The following is a 7,537-nucleotide window of genomic DNA, read 5'->3' as shown; positions in this document are numbered from 1 at the left end:
AGTTGAGGTAACTATTCTCTCTGGGGGGAACATAAAGCTGTACAAGAAAGAAAGTATAATTCTATTTAACTTTATAGTGAACAAGGGGTACCTGGGTGGTGAAGCTAGTGGGTCACCCAACTCTTAGCTTTGGCTGGAGCCATAGGATTGATCCCCATGTCAGAGTCCGCTGGAATTTCTCTTTCCCTCCTCCTGAGCCCCTCCCCCTTCTAAAATGAATAAATAGGTGGAGCGACCTCAGGGCGGCTGGAACAAGTGTGCCTAGGAACTAGTACTCCCAGAGCAACCCCCAGGCCTCCCATTTCCGCCCTGCAGCGCTCTCTGGCACCAAGCACTACAATTCACTACAAGTTCAGCATGCCGTGAATTTGATGGCCGGGCTTCTGGGGCAGCCTCCAGACCTCCCACCCGCCCAGCTCTCCAGCCCAGTCTCTGCTGCTGCACCCCCAGCGACGCGAGCCATGGAGGAGATGCTGCCCCCAGGCTGCAGCAAGCCACACCTGGAGAAGCTGACCCTGGGAATCACCTGCATATTAGAATCTTCCCCAGGTGTGACAGAGGTGACCATCATAGAGAAACCACCTGCTGAATGTCATATGATTTCTTCATGGGAACAAAAAAATAACTGTGTGCTACCTGAGGATGTGACGAATTTTTATCTGATGACCAATGGCTTCCACATGACATGGAGTGTGAAGCTGGATGAGCACACCATTCTGTTGGGCAGCATATGGCAATTAACAACATCTCAAAACTGACTCAGCTGACATGGGGAGATGGAGAGGAGAAGGGAGTTGAGGGAAATTGGAAGGGGAGATGAACCATGAGAGACTACGGACTCTGAAAAACAACCTGAGGGTTTTGAAGGGGTAGGGGGGTGGGAGGTTGGGAGAGCCAGGTGGTAGGTATTACAGAGGGCACGTATTCCATGGAGCACTGGGTGTGGTGCATAAACAATTTTGTTACACTGAAAAGAAATTTTTTAAAAATTAAATAAATAAATAAATAAATAAATGGCTCAACTCAACCATGTCTTCTGTGTATTCACTCCCTAATGCACCAACTCTGGCAGACCTGGAGGATGATGCACTTAAAGCCAGTGAGAACCAGCCAGAGAAGCCTCACTTTGATTCTCGCAGCATGGTATTTGAGCTGGATCCTTGCAATGGGAATGGGAAGGTTTGCCTTGTCTACAAAAGAGGGAAACCAATGCTAGCACAAGACACTGAGATCTGGTTCCTGGACAGAACATTATACTGGCATTTTCTCACAGACAACTTCACTGCTTACTATTGCCTGCTCATCACGCACCTGGGCCTACCGCAGTGGCAGTACACCTTCACCAGCCATGGCATTAGCCCACAGACCAAGTAGTGGTTCAGCATGTATAAACCCATCACCTACAACACAGACCTACTTGCAGAAGAGACCAACTCCTTCGTGAACAAGCTGGATCCCAGTGAAGTGTTCAAGAGCAAGAACAAGACCTTAATCCCCAAAAGGCCAGTACCGCCTGCACGTGGCCAGAAAGGACCCCCAGGTCCTCCCTACTTGTGATCTCTCTGTGTCAAATAAATAAAAATATTTTAAAAATTTTAAATCCTCTTCTAGCCCTGGAAACCCTGTCTGGAAATGAGCACCCCTACCACCCTTCGAGTCCCTCAGCAATGATTTCTATGCACAGATGGCCTAAACCTCAGATTCTATGAGTTGTACCATAGCTCTCTTCCCATCAGAGTGAGCCAAATCCTAGGCTTTCTACTTCTGTTGGCATTAGCCAGGAGTTTAAGGGCATTCTCAGGTCTCTCCCAAAGTCCTTTCCTCATCTCTTGCCTCTGAAAAAGAGTTTCAGAACTTAAGTGTTAAATAGAGCTATTAAGAGCTTTCCTCTCTTTCCACCCCCAACCCTCTACACATGTCAGCAGTGATGAGAGAAATCCCCTGAAGAAACCACTGATTTCGACCCATGAGGCATTAGAACTGTGCTGTTCAATTAGTAATCACTAGCCACGGTGGCTGTTTAAACTATATTAAAAATTCAGTTCCTCAGTTGCATTAGCCACATTATGAGTATCCATGTGGCTAGTAGCTTCTGTATTTAATAACAGAGATAATGGAACATTTCCATCATCACAGAAAGTTCTGTTGAGCAGCACTGCATTAGAATATTTTCATGCTGCCCTTACTCAGATCAGTTCATTTTTGTTAGAAAATGTGGACACCTCGATTTGATGGGTCATAATGTTCCATGAAGATTCTTGAAGATCCAGTTGTATATGTTCTTTTTATTTTTCCTAATTCTCTCTGGTCCTTTTTCAGCTTCCTATAAGAGCTTGTTGTTTCCAAAATAAAATAAAATATAATAAAATAAAGATAAAATGAATAAATAAATCTTTTTAAAAAGCATTAACTTTATAGTGAACAAAACTTCCATCATTATAATGACTCATTCAATTTGCTCACATAACTAAAAATACTGCTTTATTTTGGGAAGATGAAAAAGGGGAGGAGGGTTGAAAGAACTAATTCCAGGCACCTGGGTGGCTCAGTGGGTTAAGCCTCTGCCTTCAGCTCGGGTCATGATCCCAGGGTCCTGGGATCGAGCCCCACATTGGGCTCTCTGCTCAGCAGGGAGCCTGCTTCCCGCCCCCCTCTCTGCCTACTTGTGATCTCCCTCTCTCTGTTAAATAAATAAAATCTTTAAAAAAAAAAAAAAAAAAGAACTAATTCCACATCTGTTCCAAAAGGAAGATGATAAATACAACTAAAATTGATCAGTCAGTAAATAGCAGCATAAGCATATATCAAACAATACGGCAGATACAATGTGGGATAGGCAAAGTTTGTAGTGTTAAAAGTGACTTTCTCTGGTTAACAAGACTGCAAGTGGGGAAGGATAAAATCAGGTGACTATTTTTTCATTTAAAACCTACTTGTGGGGGCGCCTGGGTGGCTCAGTGGGTTAAGCCTCTGCCTTGGGCTCAGGTCATGATCTCAGTGTCCTGGGATTGAGCCCTGCATCAGACTCTCTGCTCTGCAAGGAGCCTGCTTCCTCCCCTCTCTCTCTCTCTGCCTGCCTGTCTGCCTACTTGTGATCTCTGTCAAATAAATAAATAAAATCTTAAAAAAAAAAAACCCTACTTGTGGTATCTAAAGTCTTTAACTATGATTTATTTATTTTAATTTAAATAATTAACCAGGAAAAAATCTGGAAAATCAGAGAAATGGGAAGTCCAGACCTACCAGGGAAATAGTATCTAGTTATAGTAAGTTAAATATTAGGGCTAGCAAAGAATAATGCAAGAGAATACAAAGTTGGACCTAACTATGGAAATTTAGTAAGTGACAAAGGTGACTTTTCTTTTTTTTTTTTTTTTTTAAAGTGGCATTTCTACTCAATGAGGAAACATTGGGATATTCCGTAAATAGTGCTGGGGAAGCTAGATAGCCATCTAGAGAAAAACACTCACCCTGCTCTTTATATCAAATCTCAAATGAAACAAAGGTTAATTTGTTTTAAAAAATAAAGTCATAAAAGTTTAAAAACACATTTTAAAAAAAGAACATTTTATGATCTTAGATTAGGAAAGCCTATGTAGATTAGCCACTAAATCATGAAACAATTGAGACAAGACTGATTTGGTAGATGTTAGTTATCTCCCTCATAGCCACATTCCTTTTCTTCCTTACTAACAAGTCTTGTTTTAAAAGTGGAAGGAAATGAACAATGTACCCAGAAGTCACAGTCTTCTTTCTAGATTCCCTTGGAGATCTGACCAATGAGATATAAGCAGAAAGAGTGACTTTTGGGAAAGCCTTCTTCCCTGGTACAAGGCCAACGTCTTTATTTTTTGCCCTTTTCACTCTGGAATGGAGATGGGAGCACTGGAAGTGCACTGTCCAGCAACCATGTGGTTACAACCAAAGTGATGAAGACTGTGTACTAAGAATAGTGAAATAGAAAAATGGAGAAAGCCTGATTCCCTAATGGTATCACTGAGCTTCGGAAATGCCCATCTCCAGGCTTCATACTTGCTAAAAGACAATTTTTTAGATAAGGTTAAGTCATGGCTCTCATAAAGTATAAAAGTGAACACATGTTAAATATTTTATTTATTGCATCAAAGAGGAAACAAAGAGGAATCCAAAGAACACATTTTTAGATCAGGAATACTGAAATAAATGTACAAACTGGCTTTCCCACAGGGTCAGGACAGTGGGAGAGAGTTGTTTCTCTATTGGACATTATTCATTTGCATGTCTATAGGCTATAATTATTTTTCTTTGCTATCAGTTATCTAAAACTTAGATATTAGAATCAGATAATGCAGGAAGATGTGCTCTAGACAATGCAGTTTTCCCTGCATGTTCCATGAAACAAATATTCCCTCATCTGTTCAAACCATTGGCTCTTTATTTCCTGTAGCTGAATACAGTCCTAGTTGATACAACTGATAAATCTGACTACATATAAAAATTGAAAGGGCACCTTGGTGGCTCAGTCAGTTAAGCATCTGACTCTGCATTTCAGCTCAGGTCATGGTCTCAGGGTGGTGAGATGGAGTTTGGTATCAGTATCAGGCTCTGTGCTCAGTGGGGAATCTGTTTGAGATTCTCTCCTTCTCCCTCTTCCTCTGCCCCTGCCCCTGCTCTCTCTCTCTCTCTCAAATAACTAAATAAATCTTTTTAAAAAAAGAAAAAAATTAAAACTTTACATAGCCTAAAATAGCATAAGAGTCAAAAAACAACAAACTGAAGGAATTATTTCCAATGTGAATGACAAATGGCTAATGTCCTTAATATCTAAAAACCAAACCAGTAAGAAAAAGACTAACAACACAATAGAAAATGGCACAAGGCATTAACAATTCACAGAAAATAAAATGCAAATACCTTTTAAACATAGGGAAGATGTCCAATTACCCTCATAAGTTTTTTTAAAATGTAAATTAAAACTACAATGGAATACTCTATTTCACCTATCAGGCAAGAATGTAAAAGTTTATTGAGAGGGAAATAACGTATTGTCATATATTCTTGTAGAGGAGTAAATTCATATAGCCTGTGTGAAGAGCAGCTTGGCACTGTATCTGAACTCCCAAGTTCACTGAAGCCAAGAAGTAGAAACAAACTAAATGTCCACCAACAAGTGAAATGAAGAGATTGTGCAATGGAATATTATTAAGCCATAAAAAAGGAAGGAATCCTGCCATTTGCAACAATATGGATGAACGCAGAAGATATTCTAAGGGTAATAAGCCAGACACAGAAAAACAAATACTCATGACCTAACTTATATGCAGAATCTAAAGTAGTCAAACTCATAGAAGCGGAGACAGAATGATAGTTGCCAGGGGGTGGATAGAGGGTTAATGGGGTGATATTGGTCAAAAGGGCACAAGGTTTTATTTATGCAGGATGAATAAATTCTGGAGATCTAATGTATGGCACAATAATACAGTAAACAATACTACATTGTATATTTGAAATTTGCCAAGAGAGTCAATCTTAAGTCTCCTCATCTGGCAGGAGAGAAGAGGCTGCAGAATACAAAACTCCAAAATATACCAGTTGGCATATAGATTAGTTTGAGCTAAAGGCAATAAGACCAAGCAGCCTCAAGAAAAACTTTTACCTCTACCTTAACTACCGAAAAGAATTCAGACTGGGGGGTGTGACCCAGAATTCAGACTGGGGGGTGTGGTCAGGTATTTTTAGGTTATCAGCATATCCCATGTTTCCACACACCCCCTCTATCTAACAAGAGGGTTCTATTGGTAACCTGCCCCCGGGGTGATCTGTGGCAGTCATGTGCTCCCTGGCTGTAGCTTATTGGACCAAGAGATGATGACTTGATCTCCTTAGGCCAATCAGATTCTCTCTCATGGGAAACTGACTAGAAGTAAACACTGGCCCAGGGCCGACTCAGATCAGAGCAATTGGACTTGTGTGTTATGGAAAGGCTTTTTACCAGAGAGCCCTTTTTATCTGGAAGGCCTATCCACATGGCAGCACAACATCAAACTATCAACAGTTTGCTCCTCTTACCATCCTTTCCTTTGAAGCTCCAGCCCCACCCTATTCCTTAGCTCAGGATGGCATATGAGCCTCAGCAGCCTGACTTGCCCTTGAGTCTTACAATCTGGGGACCCCCATACATGTGAAACTGTATTTGTTTTTCTCCTGTAATCCATCTTATGTCAATTTAATTAGACCAGCCAAAGAACCTAGAAGGGGAAAAGGAAAATTTTTTCAGCCACTACACACCAAAGAAGAAGACAACAGAGGAGGAAAGGGAGGAGGAAATGGTAGTGAGGTGAGGTTATGGGTATGTTAATTTGCTTGATTGTGGTGATCATTTCACAACGTATACATATATTAAAACATCAAGTTGTACACCTTAAATATATATAATTTTTATTTGTCCGTTGTACCTTAATAAAGCTTTTTGGTGGGGGAAAAAAATACACTCAGAAGGAAAACAGTCATTAAGAACCTTTGCAGTATCAATATTACTCCTGCATCATTCTTCATTTTTCCACATTCATTAAGTGGTCAGGTATTTTTAGGTTATCAGCATATCCCATGTTTCCACACACCCCCCTCTATCTAACAAGAGGGTTCTATTGGTAACCTGCCCCCGGGGTGATCTGTGGCAGTCATGTGCTCCCTGGCTGTAGCTTATTGGACCAAGAGATGATGACTTGATCTCCTTAGGCCAATCAGATTCTCTCTCATGGGAAACTGACTAGAAGTAAACACTGGCCCAGGGCCGACTCAGATCAGAGCAATTGGACTTGTGTGTTATGGAAAGGCTTTTTACCAGAGAAACTGAGAAACCTGGCCTGCATCTGGGTCCCATCAAGAAAAGCCAAACTGAATAGGGAATAGGTAACTTGAATAGGGAAGATTTAATAAAAAGATTTAATAAAAAGAATCATTAACTGTAACAGAGGACTGGCATAATGAGAGGTTGGCTACTAAGAAGGGTAATGAGGGGTTGGCTACAAAAACCTCCAAATGATACAGGAATAGCAGAAATAAGGAGCAGCCTCCACCCCTAGAGCTGAGATGTGCTGCCCAAGGAAGAGGCTAACCCCAGGGCTAAGATTCAGACCTTACGAGCCTGGTATCACTGGATAGAAAAAGAAGTTACTGTGTTTCCACACCAGTGGAACGTGCTGGAAATCCAACCTGTTTACTTGGGGAGGTATCTATCTGAAGATACAACATTATAAGATCCACTGGACCCTGGGTGGGGAAATGGGAATGTTAGAGAAGGTCACCAAGAAGAAACGACTGCTAGTTGACCCTCAAGCTGGATGGAGGCAGTCAGAGGCTCCTCCCTTGCTCCTGTGTCCTTGAAATGTGCATTCCACCTGACTTCCCCACAGGGAACTTCAGGGAGCTCTTGAGAGAGCAGCGGGTGGTTGAAACCATCTGCACAGTTTATGTGACTGAACCCAGTTAAGGACTCTATATAAACTTTTAGGATTCTGGCAAGTGGATGTGGAGATGCACTTCTCTCAGACAAGTC

At 41.4% G+C, this 7,537-nt stretch overlaps 1 pseudogene; it reads left to right on the top strand.

The window, feature by feature from the left end:
• The first annotated feature begins 1,029 nt into the window (after positions 1–1,029).
• Positions 1,030–1,557, top strand: LOC131815636 (tubulin polyglutamylase complex subunit 2-like; annotated as a pseudogene).
• The last annotated feature ends 5,980 nt before the right edge of the window (positions 1,558–7,537 follow it).

This window comes from Mustela lutreola, chromosome 15 (genome assembly GCF_030435805.1).
Source record: "Mustela lutreola isolate mMusLut2 chromosome 15, mMusLut2.pri, whole genome shotgun sequence".
Taxonomy (NCBI): Eukaryota; Metazoa; Chordata; class Mammalia; order Carnivora; family Mustelidae; genus Mustela; species Mustela lutreola.
This window is presented reverse-complemented; position numbering and strand designations above follow the sequence as displayed.